This window comes from Mirounga angustirostris, unplaced genomic scaffold (genome assembly GCF_029215605.1).
Source record: "Mirounga angustirostris isolate CCGP_5_RB_7025 unplaced genomic scaffold, mMirAng1.0.hap1 SCAF_5, whole genome shotgun sequence".
NCBI classification, from domain to species: Eukaryota; Metazoa; Chordata; class Mammalia; order Carnivora; family Phocidae; genus Mirounga; species Mirounga angustirostris.
Window position 1 is genome coordinate 39351618 of NW_026991713.1, and position 15454 is coordinate 39367071.

Below are 15454 nucleotides of genomic sequence, written 5' to 3' on the forward strand. Positions count from 1 at the left end.
TTCCCCTAAGCTAACATAAAAACAGGAAGTAACCAGAAATCATGTGATGTGTGTGTGTACGTCTCTCTGTGTGTGGATGTTTTAATTCTCATCTATGGTAACAGATAATCCTTGTAATTACCAGCTTCAGTTCTGGGTTTTGATTTTCTTTCACTTGTAAAAGCAACTAATTATTATTATTATTATTATTATTATTTTATTATTTATTTTATTATTAATTATTATTATTTTATTTATTATTTATTGATGAGTGATACTCTAGGTGAATGTATGATTTTGTTCTAGCAGTGGCCGTATAAGAGGGATATTCCAGAGAGAAGGTAAAAAATATTTGGAATGTACAGTGGATATATTTTTGGTGTCATCATCCTGTCCTGATTTTAAGTACCATCTATAAGCCAGTGCCTCGTGTAGCGGACATGGATGATTACCTTCCCAATATAGCCTCGCTTTTTCATTAATGAAAGAACCTCAGGCAGAAGAAGTGACTCATGCTTGTCTTATCAAGTTTAGATAATACCCTTCTCCCTTTGCAAGGAATGGTTTAGGGATGGGCGTTCGATATTGCTCTGGACAGGAAGACACTGGGGAAGTCTGCTGGTAAATTTCTAGAAAAGATTTTGCTCTCCAATTAGGAGAGAGAGCTATATTTTTTAAAAAAGTCCTTTTCTGCCACACTCTCTCCTTTCAGCTATCCTGCTTTCTCTGTTGCCATGCGACAACCTGATACTTGGATTGCGGCACCTCTGCTGCCAACATGGGGCATATGCCAAGAGACTCCCATAGAGGCTGACCCAGGTTTTGATAGCAATTATCTGCAGGATCAAACTGGGTACTCCTTAAAGTTAGATTTCATAATTAGACATAATAAGGTGACATAATAATAAATGTCACTAATAGTTAATGAACTTTTAGTAAGGTGTTCCTTAATTTGCTACTGAGGAATTTACTTCATACAAATCTCATTTTGTTATCTTCATTCCATTCTTCTCCCCTGGGGCCAGCCTCCCATATCTAACTGCCTATTCGACATCTCTTGGAAGTCCAAGGAGAATGTCAAAACTACCATGTAAAGAATAAAACGTGTTTTCTCCTCCCTCGCCTGTTCCTGTTGGAGTCTCTCCCTTCACAGTAAATGGTTTCACCAGGTTGTTCAAGGCAAAAACTAAATAACTAAATAATCAACATGTCTTATAGGTGCTACTTTCAAAATATGTCTCAAGTCTCTTTACTTCTCATGATTATCCTTTCATGAAGTATAATCTTCATGATTATCTCGCCTCTGGTAGTTTGCCTATAATACTGCAATAACTTCCTGTTGGCTCTTTGCCTGAACTTTTGATACCTGAATATCCTCCTGCACAGAAACTGGAATGAACTTTTAAAATAATCATTTTATGGTATCCCGCCACAAAAGACCCTCTAGTGGCTTCCCATTAGATGAGGTGGAAGAGCCAAGCTCTGTCCACTTCCCACAAGGCCCTGCATGAGTCAGTGTCAACCCAGCTCCTCAACTTCATCTCCAAGTCCATCCCTTCTCACATCCTTCTCTAGTTACTGTGTCTTCCCCATCTACCTTCTCTTTTCCAGGAGACATTGTCAAGATTGTAACATTTACATTGGTTGTTCAGAAATGGCCTCTTTGAGAGGGTGACTTTACGAAGTCCCTAAAGGATGTGAAGGAGGCAATCTTAAATTCTCATCTCCTCCTTTGCACATATCAATAACGTGTTTCAATTTTACCATGGATATCTTTACTATATATACATCTGCATTTTATATGTAGATCTTGTTTCTTGTCTGTTTCCCCAAGAGAAGGTAAGTTCCATGAAGGCAGTAATTTGGTCTATTTTGCTCCCTGTGATATTCCCCAACCCCAGGTAGTATAATGCCTGATACATTGTACATGTTCGAGAAGTATTTGTTGGGTGACTGAATTAATAAGTGACTGAATGAGGGATGGTAATAAGTCTGATCTCATGACCACATAGAATAGTGCTCTGAACAGTAAATGTTGGTTGAATAAATGAACAGTTTCTTATAGGAGGCAAAAGATTCCTCCAACCTCCATTATTGTTTTCATGTGGCAGGATCGTTTACAGGCTGGCTGTTGTTGAGGTTTGTTGCATCTCTTTTTATGAGGACTACTGGTCTGTGGTTCTTTTGTAATGAATGTGTCTAGTTTTGGTGTTTGGATAATGCTGGTCTCATAGAATGAGTTAGAAATACTCCTTCTGCATCTATCCTCTGTAAGGGACTGTAGAAGACTGATACGATTTCTTCCTTAAACGTTTGGTAAAGGTCATTAGTGAACCCGTCTGGACCTGGTATAGGCTGGCTTTTTAGGGTCCATTTTATTCATCCCTATGCAAACTGAATATCAAGTGGTAACTAGGTATGCAGATTACTACAGGCTCCAGTAAAGTTCTGTATCCCCACTCAAAGAGGTAGCAGGGCGGGTTATGTATAGTCTTCAGGTTCTAGTAAGGACCTTATATACTTGTCTGGAATGAGTATATAACTAAATGATATAACAGGTGTGAATAAAACAATGAACTCATACTCATGGATCCAGCCTGAAACTTTGTATTTCCTGTGTGTTTGTTTTTTGGTTTTAATATTTAGAAAAAGCTTAATGTTTTCTTTACCCAATATGTGACCTCACGGGCCCATCAGCCTCAGAACCCTTTTTCTATATATCTTTTTGTCTGTGAAAAAAAAAGGGACTATTTAAAATAAAAATATACTTGATGAGGTCAAAAACTCATTGAAAGAAATGTCCCAGAAAGGCTGCCTCCACTTTTGCACTGATGGTAATTAACACAGTGCCTTCCCAGCGTTTGTCGCGAAATGCTTCCTTGCGCATAACTGGCTCTAAAAACAGTTCCAAAATATTTTCAACAGTGACAGCATTTTTAAAATCTAAGATGACCGCAGTGAAGGACAACACTCATTTGTATATAAATTCCAGTACATGAGCTTTTTTTAAAACAGGAGTTTTGTTATTTCATGGTCATGCTTCATAAAATTTCAGTGTTGCTCTATTCTGCATTGTGGCTATATTTTAATAAGAAATATTAGCAATATTGAGTCAGTTTTCCACCTATATTCAGAGCCTCACAATACTGATGGCATTGTAGGAAAGAAGAAAGGTATCTAACCCTTCATGTGTATATGGAAAGCCACTCACCATAGTCCAGTATCTTATACAGAAACAAGCAAACAGGTAAATATTCTGTTCCATGAACTAAATGTGAGCATCCATATCAATAAGTATATGACTTACATTCCACAAGGGTGAAAAAAGTAGTTTCAGGACATGAATGGAAAGGCTTAATGCAGAAGAATTACTTTTCCCCTGTTAGGAACTTTGTTGTATATAAACAAGAAGTTTCAGTGTAAGAAACTAAGTAACTTGCTCTGTCTTATAGAATAAATATATTTAACATTTACTTTCTGAGCAGTAAATAATAGGAAAGGCAATTTTCAGTCATTACAATGTGTTAGCTAAAACTTTACAAACATTTTTGTAACCTTTAAATTACGTTTCTGGTCCCTGGGTGGCTCAGTCAGTTAAGCGTCTGCCTTCTGCTCAGGTCATGATCTTAAGGTCCTGGGATCGAGTCCCTCATCAGGCTCTCAGTTCAGCAGGGAGTCTGCTTTTCTCTTACCCTCTGCCCTCCCCCCCCCGCCCTTGCTGGTGCTGTCTTTCTCTCTCTCTCTCTCAAATAAATTTAAAAAAATCTTAAAAATAGTTTCATTAAAGAAAGAAGAAAAACTACCAACTAAAAAAAAATTAGGGGGAAAACACAATGGATTTTTCTAAACTGTCCAGTGTTCTAAGGTATCGGAGATCTATAACCTAAATGGTATGTTAGAGATATACAAAAGAAACTGGAGTACATGTTTGATAGCAATATCAATTCAACTTATAATGAACACAAAGATTATTTTTTATAAGGTCAGGTACATGCACGTAAATCATCTTCCCTACTCACCAGAGACATTTCTTTCAGTAGAGAAACACAAACTGTTAGATTTTTGGTTTGAATGCTTTTATCTATGCAGAAGAAACTGGTGGGAAAACACTGCCACTCCTGTCTTTACCATAATGGAATCAGAGAAGACCAGCTAAGAATTGAATACTAAGCTACATGAAAATCAGGCAAAATTTCATATAGTTTTTAAAGTTGTATATAAATTTCCTTCCTTTTTGTTTTCTTTTAATTTCTCTTCCGTCTCCAAAGTGCTTTTAAAAAGAAAAAATACAAGGATGTTGGTAAATAAAAATAGATTAATGTCAATTTTCCTGACTACAGACAATTTTTATTGGAGGAATACTTTTTGAAACGATTTCCTTTGTTGATTTTGGTAGATTGTGTGAGGAGAAATTTTGCATCCAAAATAAACTTGAAGCCTGTTGATCATAAGTCAGTCTAAAAAATTTACTCAAGTAACTAAATTATAAAATCAAATTTTAAAACTAAATATCTTTACAGTAGATTAAAACCCTCCAATATTTTTGAAATTAAAAGTTCTAAAACAACATAAAATATTCATTATCATGTCTTCTACCTGGAATGTGCCCATTAATATGTAGGGGGTGTGAGGAATGTGAACAGGATCGCTCTATGCCTGGAGGAGTGCTTTCTTTGATGTTAAGACAGAGTGATCATTTCTCCTCTGGAACATCAAGACAACCATTAAACCTAAAGGATTAATCTAGTCAGTCTCTGTACTCAGCTGCCATCTTGACAGGGAGCCATTTTGGAAAGATAATATTTTCCTAAAAGATTTTTTTTTTCAGGTTTGCCTTTGCCCATTTGGAGAGTAATAACAAAATCATAAAATAACTTATCACCTAGAAAACTGTCATGTTATGCTCATATTTCAGAAAACCTTCAGATTTATTACAATAAGCTTTCCAAGTGCAGTTTCAATATTTATCTATAAATATGTGAGAGTTAGGAAATATTAAAAAATGCATTTTTCCATTGTCAGCCAGAATTGTATTAAAAGTTTTCAAAAAAGATAAATACCTGTCTTTTTAAACAAATTTGGAGCAGATTTCAACATTCTGTCCTGCGGAATATTACATCATCTCATCGACCACTCTTCTACAATTTAGACAAGTTTCTCTCCTTTTGGTCCTCACTATACAATGTTTCTTGTAATGGCATATATTTACTTTATGTCCTCATTTGGTGCTTCATTTTTTCTCATTTTAACATCTTGAAATTTCTTTATTCTTTTTTTTTATAAGATTATTGCACAACCTTTAACTGATTTGGTTACTCCTTCTACATTTTTATTCCTGATATTCTTCAGTTATGGACTTAAATTTGAACTCAGTTCTCCAGTACAGTGATCATGCCCAGGATTGTTCCTGTTATCTTTCTACGTGGATAGCTTAGAATAATGCTCATTTATAACAGCATTTTAATATTGCCCATCAGTAAGCTATTGTGAGCCAAAAACTCCATCTAATTTTCTATATAGTTGATAGCAAATTTTAATTCACTTTTATATAGTGTTTCTTTCATGAATGTTTATTTTTTCTATTAAATTCATTCCTTTGTTTCCTAATTTATGATCATCTTAAATAAATACATTAACTTCAAGAATGAAATAGAATGGGAATAATATACTAGTTATATACTACTATCTTGCTAAGAGGCTTTGAATTGTTAATTATCTTGACACATTCTGTCCAGGACATAAGAAACATCACAGGCATATAAAGGACTATAATTGATTTGTAAATGTTCTAATCAATTTAAGAGGTAGAGAAGTTATTTACACACATTTGTCTTAATAATTGGTCTTTTTCTAGGAGCTCTTAAGTTTTTGTCCTGGGTAAAGGCTCAGTCTTGTTAAGCTACTCAGTCATTAGTCTATGCTCTTCTATCTTCTTCATGGAATTACTTGTTTCAATACGGAGAGGTTGTGAATGATCATAAGCTGTCTGGTAAGAACTTACTCCAATGATCCCAACAATCTTTTCTACAACCCCTAGCTTAGCTATCCTCTATTTCTTAGGTGTGCTGGGCAAGGGATTGGTGTAAAGTTTTAGCCACTAAATTATTTATAAAATTTTCACACTATTCCAGAATATTTGAGCAAAATAGACATTAATATATGTGTATGTACATCTAAATGTCTGGATGTGCATTTTGAAATGCACAAGGCTACTCTAATGACAGTTCAAGAATTAGAAGGATGAACTTAGGAGAGCATACAGATTTCACATTTGAAGTTGCTGTTAAGAATAATGGCAATGCTAGAAACTTACAACCTGAAAAAGGTAAATGGTCAGGACAGTGCGTAGTTTCCACATTTCAGGCCACTTAACTAGCTGTCAAAAGGGCACCTCTTTCATGCCATTAAAATTCTCAAACATTTGGGATGCCTGGGTGGCTCAGTCAGTTAAGTGTCTGCCTTCAGCTCAGGTCATGATCCCAGGGTCCTGGGATCAAGTCCCACATCAGACTCCTTGCTCAGCGGGGAGCCTGCTTCTCCCTCTACCTGCCGTACTCCCCGCTTGGGCCTCTCTCTCTCTGACAAATAAAATCTTTAAAAAATTTTTCAAACATTTGATATATAAAGATATGCTAGCAATGAATTTGGTCTTTAATAATATTCCATTGATGATAATGTATTTTGGTTTAGTGAATCCCCGAATAACCAAGTTTTCAAGCTTAAAACATTTACAACCAGGGTTTCACTAAAATGCAGAGAATACATATTTTGTTACTCAAAATTTTTTATGAGTAGTGAACTTCTTTAGCCATTTCCTGAGAATGTATTTATTTTTCTCTCACTCTTGAAAAAATAGTTTACATAAGCATGGAATTTGAGTTTGCTGTTTTCCTTCAACACTTGAAATGATTATTTTTTCATTACCTTTTTATATACTGTCTGTTCTAATTGATTTTTAAGGTCTTTGCATTATCTTTGGTGTTCTGTGGCTTTGTTACAGTATCTATGTGTGAATTTGTTATTATTTATCTGGCTTGTGCCTGGGAATGATTCTTTATATGGTATTCACATCTTTCTTCAAACATGGAGAATTCTCAGCTATTATCCTACAATTATCCATCTGCAATTCCTAGTAGATATATGATGTTCTTCTTCATTTTATTCCTTCCTGTCTCTTAACTTTTCCATACTTTGACACTCTTGTGCTCATTCTAGATAATTTCTTCAGATATAACTCATAGCCATTAATATTCTCTTAGGCCATTTCTCTTTTCCTCCTTAAAGTTTTCATTAAGTTTTTACATTTGAAAACTATATTTTTCTTCTCTTTGAGTATTATTTCTTTTTCAAATTTGCTAATTTATTTTTATAAAGTTGGTTTCTACTTCTTCACTTTTTTCTTTACAATTATTTTTCAAATTTTTAGGATTCTAGCTTGTAGTGCCTGCTTATTCTTCGTTATGTTGGACAATTCTCATGTGGGGCCTTTATCATTGTTTAATTGAAAAATCATTTTCAGGATTTTTTTTTTAGTATATGTGCTGCCGAAGCGAGCACTTCAGGATTTTTTTTTTTAATTAAGGGGTCCTGTGTGCTCTGGTTCAGATAGGTTTCTAAACAAAATTGTAGGTTTCCACTAGTTCATGTACAATTTTGAAGGAATCATGCACTGTGAATAATATAAATTTAAACCTCATACTGGTATATACCACGGCCTGGTGTTCTGATTTGTCACAGTAGAGCTACTTTTTTCCCCCATTTCATCTAGATTTCTAGGCAGACAGGCTCTAGTCACTTCCCTGGATCAATGGGTACAATTTTCTTGCTGCTTCATCAAAGAGAAGGCAGCTCTTCTTGGGTCTTGAATATATGTGAGATTTTCAGTTCCAGATCTCTGATCATTAGAGACTTGATAAGGGACCCACCCCTCCCTGTTCAGTCATGACATCAGATCTTAGCCTTTCTACTTATTTTGTACTCTGCTTTTGAGTTCTCCTTTTTTTTTTTTTGACCCTTGAGGATTTTTACATTTTTATTTGGCTGATCTATATATTTAGAAATATTTACAATAATATTGCTGTTAGGATATGCATATATGAATAGGAGTGGTGAGTACTTCATCTCAGTTCATCAGGACTGTTGATACAAATTGTGATCAATGATTAATCTAGATGCATGTAGTAAAATTAGAAAATGCTTCAGATAGTTAAGTGTGAATTTTACAATGTTAGGAAATGGACAGCTTTCCAGAGTTCATAGCACCTGAAATAATTTTCTAAGCTTCAACATATCCCTCTGTTGCTTCACATTCTTACTGGGTTTTTAAAAAAATATTCTCCTATCTATCTTATACATTTCTTACTGTGGTTCTGTTTCTCTATAGGATTACATCAAGTTCTCTCCCATGTTCATGTGAACTAGAGTATTCTCTTGGGTATGTATATGTTCAAGAAATGCTTAGCCACACATTACTTAAGTGTTTAAATGTATGGCAAAATGAAGATTCTTTAAATGCCTAACAGTTGGGAAAAATATATTCAAATAAAAAAATAAATCCACGCTAAATAAACTAATGAAAGCAACAAAACTTTTGCTTTTATTAAATTACCATAAAAAGTATTTAACTCTCCATAAAATATTTTATTAGGCTGAAATAAGTATCAGCAGAAGCAAATGTAAAAATTTCTATTATTAAAGTGGTTCTCTAATTATATGTTACATTTAAATGCTATTTATTTTTAAGTGCTAATTAGGGAAATTATTAACTTCTGTCCAAGTTCTGCAACTTTTTCAGGATATTGGTTTATCTCTTATATTAAAAATACATACATAGGTTGCCATGTATTTTCTTATCCTCTACTGTCTGCTTTATATCTGGTATCTTCAATTAAATCATTTTCTTTTCTGTTACCACAGTGAATCCTCTAGAGTCTATTGCTGTTTTTATATTGATTAGATGCATACAATCCTTATTGAATTAAAAAGTGGCTAGTCTAACTTAATCCATACCAAAGTCACTTGACCAGATAGAACAATGGAGCAAAACATTTATTCTGATGTGTCACAGAATAGAACACTTAATCACTGGAAAATATAATTAAGGAAAATCTCAGGATCAGAAAAGATGGTTTTTGTGAGTTGGTTTGTAGGGTATTTGATTCCATAATGGCCACACTCTAGCTATCTGGTGTTATTTGGGCCCAGCTATCTGGATTAGATTTCTCAGGCAATACAGTTTTGTCTAATATATAAATTTAGGCATTTCCTTGTCCTTTCCATTTAAGGAGATGTAAAGCCTTAAAAGAGTAAGTGAATCAGATAGATTTTAGTGCATGGTTGACAACAGTAAGAATCAGTAAGTTTAAAGAGTAGGATCCAATAAAGATTGGAAAAAACTTGGAGGAAAAAAATGTAGAAAATAAATGATTTGAGTTAGTGGATAACTCATATTTTAGTGGGTCTGAATATTTATGTATTTGTTCTTTCAGAAGGGTCTGTCTCTCCACTAACATAAAATTGCTATGAGAACAGAAGCCTGGACATAGGACTTAGAAAAGTGACTGGCATATGAAGTACTTAACAAATATCATTTTTTTTTTAAGATTTTATTTGACAGAGAGATACAGCGAGAGAGGGAACACAAGCTGTGGGAGTGGGAGAGGGAGAAGCAGGCTTCCCGCTGAGCAGGGAGCCCGATGCGGGGTTCAATCACAGGACCCTGGTATCATGACCTGAGCCAAAGGCGGATGCTTAACCGACTGAGCCACCCAGGTTCCCCACAAAAATCATTGTTGAATAAATAAATTGAATAAATGAATGAGTGAACTCAGGCTCCATGATGGTCAAGTTTTGTTGGGCCAAGGGAGAGTAGAAGACAAAGACATATTAATTGGAAACCTAAGTACAGGGAACATGGAACAAGTTTATATATGAAGATAACGGGTGATACAGCACCATTCAAGCAGTTTTGAAGTATCGCTTCAAAGGTATGGGGAGAAAAGCATTTGGGAAATACACACAAAGTTGGGTAGTGATATCATTGTTGTCTTATTAAGCTCAGGTTTCTTTTTTTAAGGTTTATTTATTTATTTGAGAGAGAGTGAGCAGACAGAGGGGCAGAGAGAGAGACAAGCAGACTCCCTGCTGAGTGGGGAGCCCAACATGGGGCTCCATCCCAGGACCCTGAGATTATGACCTGAACCAAAACCAAGAGTCAGACACTTAACCAGGTGAGCCACTCAGGCATCCCTAAGCTCAGGTTTTCACAGTTTTTGAAAGATGCAAAATAGAGATTGAGATAACTCACACAGGCATTGACTGTCCTAAGACTCTCCTTCAGATATTATCAACCCTCCATCTTATCCTTTGTTCTTATTTCTTGAGAATGGAATGAAAAAGGGGGCGGGGGGTTACCTATAATTAAAGAATCCTTTAACAACTTTCTTCAATGGAAAATAAACTATTTTTTCCCCTAGTGGAATATCCAGAGTGAAGAGGGATCTTAGGAACCCAGATGATGAATTCTCTTATGCCTCAACCTAAATAGTATTAATAGAGATTCTAGAAACTTTCTGTTTAGACAATCATTTTTTCTGAAAATTTAATTGATAGAGAATTATGGGCCCCTTTTCAGGATAGTTTTCTGATTTTTTGTTCTTATACTGCAAATTAGCCTAGTAGTGAGGCTTAGATCAAAGCAAGAGGTACTATACGTCACAGCCTTTTATTTTGAAATTAAATTTTTTTTGAATGGAGAATTTTAGTCATGAGGAAATATTCTGTTTTTCACCTCTAACACTTGTTCTTTTGGTTAAATGGAAGTAAAGGGGGCTCTACCTGGGACTGCTAAGACCTTAACATCCAAAGAATAGAGGAAAAATAAGATAAATACACCACTATTTGGGCCTTATTCCCTGGATTATTCATACTCCCGGTCCTCTATCCCCGGGTACAGTGACTGCCTGTTCCCTCAAACCATCAAATTTAATTAACAAAAAAATAAAGAGAAATAGTAAAATAGAAGTATTTCAGCATGTGGGTGGCACGGTTGGTTGAGCATCCGACCCTTGGTTTCAGCTCAGGTGGTGATCTCAGGGTTATGGGATAGAGCCCTGCACTGGGCTCCACATGCTCAGCATGGAGTCTGCTGGAGATTCTCTCTCCCTCTCCCAATGCCCCCGCCCCCTGCTCCTACCTCCTGCTCTCTCTCTCTCTAAAATAAGTAAGTCTAAAAAAAAGAACAGAAAAAGTGGAGTTCAGTAAAGCCTTGAGTGGAGGTCAAGTAATTCAGAGAAAAAGCCATCGGTAGAAGTCCATGAGACTCACAAGTTCTCTCTTCCCACTATTCCTTGGTGCTCACTGAATAAACATTCATGCTCTTTGTCTCTGCTTAAACATTTCCTCTGTTCATCTGCTTTCTAAATTAATGTATAACTACTATATGTATGCATTCATTTAAAATCATTGAATACACCTGAGTTACCAACATAGCCATGAATCACTATCCTTTCTATTCAGTAGCTAGTCCAATATGCTAGTCCAATAGCGACCCACACTTGAGACCACTTTGCCCCTCCTGCTCTAGCTCTACTCAACACCTCTTCCCTTCCGTCCATCACCTTTTCCTCTACTCAGGAGAATACAGCTCCTGTCATCACTAATTTCTCTGTGTTTTAGAAAAACCTTACCTTCTCTTTTGATTTCTCATTCACTTATAGTCAAATTTGCTTCCCTTTAGAGCTGTTACTCAAAGTAAACACGATTTTCAAAAGTATGTTATTGAATTGGCTTAATGTTTTGGAATCGTATAGTACCATTTTCTACTATTTTTCACTTCAAAGCTCTATTTCTACAGATCATATGATTTGACTATGATTTTGTGGATTTCAGAAATTGACTCTGAACATCTAACGTCATTTATAGCATTGTTTTTATGTGAAAGTGATGTTAGAGTCCTGAATATTTAATTTACAAATTAAGGTTTTGAAGTGCAGTCCCACTGAAGCTAGTGCCTGCTTAAATTGCAAATGTGATCATTAAAACTACCTGAAAACCAAGAACATTTTTATTTATAAAAGGATTCTTATGGAGTTGGAAAACAAATTATTCCAATCATTTTAGGACATGTTTATAAAATAAGTTCACCTAAAGATTTCTTTTAGATCCTTGTCTCAGTGGATTCTACCACGTAGGAAGGCAGAATTAATTTTATTGTTCAAACATTATCTGTAGTTTTCCTATTGGATCTAATGTTGCTTTCTGCTCTCATCCCATGCGAGTTCTGTCTTTTCATGGCTCAGAAGACAATTCTTTGTCCCTAATTCCCGCTTACTTGTATGCTTACTTCTGAAGTAGGCATATTAAGTTGGCAAACGAGGTATAATTTGTTTGCACTAAAAATAAAAGGATGAGAAAATCCTCTTACTAAAATTAGACAACATAGAAATGTTCTCCTATGAATAAATGGGGAACCCTTAACACAAAAGATTTTACTTATTTGCACCAGTAAATTATCTTTTGAAAGTTCACCACCCATGGGACTTGTCTCAGTGGAAACCATAACAAAAGTACATGTTGAAATTCCTAACCAAGTGGTGCTTATTAGACATACCTAATGTTGAAAGAATAACTTGTTATTTAGAAAGCTTTGTAAGACTAAAGATTCAAATGAGAAAATAATAATTGTATAAATTATGGATTTAATACCTTTTGCCATTGTACAGATCATTTATTATTTAGCAACTTTGGGAAGCTTTTAAATTAATAGATCTTCTTATCCTTGCCATCCTTAATATTGAATTTTTAATTTCAATATATTTAAGGCTCATATTAAAGGGGAAATAAACAGTTTAAAATCCCTTGTACAATCTCAGTAAATATAAATATGTAGGAAAAAATCAAAATCAAAATTTAATTTCAGTATTTTCATTTTTGATATCAATTCTATGTCTATAGTTTTATCATGCTCTCTTTTCAGCTGTTTCCTTGCTCTCAAATTGTAGAGTAGTGGTTCTTAACCTTTGGAGTTCATTGGAGTCATCTGATATACATATTTAAAATGTTGGTTCTAGAGCCTGATCCCAAAGATTTTAATTTAAGTAAGTCTGGCATGAAACCCAGAAATAAATGTTTCTGTAGGTTGGCTTCAGGCTATATTTTCAGGTGTTTCTCAAAATATTTGCAGAATAGAAGACAAAATTGTTTATAGATGGCATTAAAGAAAATAAAATAGAAATATTTTAAGAATTCTATGGTGAGAACCATACTGCCACAGCATCAGCACATGTCCTTCATTATAAAGTTACTGAAATAACATGATACATTAGCACTGTGACAATTAATTCCTAGGAAACTAAAGTACTTTTGATTCTGGATATTTATGCATTTTCAGAACCACTTTAATAGTTCATGTAAAGAAATTATGAGAATTAGTAAAGAAGCATGTTTCAACAATAAAACTATGATCCTGCCTTGAAGTACCATACTGCATGAGAGAGAGGAGAAACTTGTGGTATTAAAACAGTTCATTCTGAAAAGGGGAAGGACTTGTGATATTAAATAAATCTGTCCAATAGGCTTGTGTTATAAGTCATTGCATTTATAAGAGTTGGTTTACTTCTATGTAATTTTAGTATTGGTAACTTACTGTGACCAACTTCCTCAGGAAAAATGAGTAAAGATGCAAATAGTGCAATAAAGTCCTGAAGACACAGTCTTATACTCTAACATCCTTTCTCTTGTACATGATGAGAGTAATGTGAAAGCAATTCTTTAGGAATCCAAAACTTCAGTAACACGGGACTCCAATAATGCTTAGTATGATAATTTAATCACTCCAATTTACTTCATAGAATTGTGTTTATGCCTATGAAAGTGTGTGAGAAATGACTTAGACCAAAGAAACAATTTGATTGGTTAATGAAGAGTCTAAGAATGATCATTGAATTTGATGGAATTCATTAGTTAAGACATTCAAGCATATACTTTACAACCCCAATTACGTCCTCTAACATATGTAATAGTCACAATGTGATATATGTACTTCATTGCTGAATAAAGCACAGGTGGAAGAGGAAGGACATAGTATGGCACAAAGAAACATCAGCCTGGGACAAATCTTGCATCCATTCTCAGCCCCTTACCCAATCCTCTTGCTTAAATATCATCTGTACAGCAGGGCACAAAACCACAGAGGCAGATGCCACGGCATATTCTTTTAGAATGCAGGGCTGCTCAAGATCATCTACAGATAATGAACCATGACAACTTCAGATTTGATGAAGTAAAAAATGAAAGTTAGAGAAAGCACGAATGTTATATAAGTGGCCAGTGCCCCACCAGGTAAACTAGCACTTCAAGGGCACTAATACTAATTTCAAAAGATGCGAGAAATACTATTTCCTTTGATATCATAAAACACTTTTTAAGGTAAGAGATACAGTCCTTCAGTCTTCTACCCAAATGCTTCCCCACCCCCCACCCCGCCACATATCATGCGATAGGTATAGAGGGATGCATCAACTATGAAAGTTTCTGTTTTTTCCATATACCTGAATTAGGCAGTTGTAACGCAATTTCGAGGACTGAAGCAATAGGCAAATGAACAGTCTTCCAATCTCAATCCGGGCGTTTGTCCCTCAAGCTCTTGCTGGTTCTCGTTTTACTGTTTTCCCTTGAGAGAGAAAATAATAGAAATCATCCATGAAAATGCTGGCCTGCCACTCTGCACTTGCCTTCACTACTGATTGGGTATACAGACTTCTGCTTATGTAGCTCATTCATTATTCACACTGTGCTCTAGCTTCCTCGATTCCTGGTTGTGCTAGGTGCTCCAGGCTAAGAAGCAGTAAGTATGAATCATGCTGACCTAAAGATAAATCTAGAAGAATAAATGTTTCAAGAGAGCTAGTTTTTTTTTTTTGCATTTCTTTTGACATTTTGTTCAGTGGCATTGGTCTATTGAGGAGAAATAGCTCGTGCTGCCACCGAGGAGCCCAGCGGAATTACCAACCGCAGGGAATTATCTCTGAGCAATTCACACTTTGTTTTGCTAACAAGACTCCTTGTTAGGATACTGGAGTGCTATCCTTCTCTGGCAATGTTCCTCCACCTTTTGGAATTACTGAAAAGCTAACTGAATCTATTTTGATTTGTGAATCTCTTTGTAAGCAACAGCAGCTGCAACAGGGCTAATAAAAAGGAAAAGCCTTGCTATTTACCTAGGAAGGACATTGAAATACTGCACATACAAAAACATCCGGGATGTGGAGGAGCTCAATGAAATATTTTAATAGTTCCTTCCTTGCTTGCTTTGTTCTTTCCTCCCACCCTTTCTCCCTCTTTTCCCCCATTCCTTTCTTTTTGCTTTTCTTCTTTTTACTCTGTTTTAATACACTTCTATTTCATGTATCTATTCTTTGATAAAGAGCAACTTATTACCTTATATTTCAGGTTATTAAATAATGATTTTAGAATA

The 15454-nt window shown here is 35.3% G+C and overlaps 1 protein-coding gene across 1 annotated transcript in view; it reads right to left on the reverse strand.

Annotated features, from left to right (window-relative positions):
• SYT1 (synaptotagmin 1) overlaps window positions 1–14642 on the reverse strand; it is a 405214-nt gene extending 390572 nt beyond the window's left edge. Inside the window, exon 1 of the mRNA XM_045872916.3 lies at window positions 14529–14642. The gene's annotated coding sequence lies outside the window, so the exon portion shown is untranslated. The remainder of the gene's footprint in view (window positions 1–14528) is intronic.
• Between the last annotated feature and the right edge of the window lie 812 nt (window positions 14643–15454).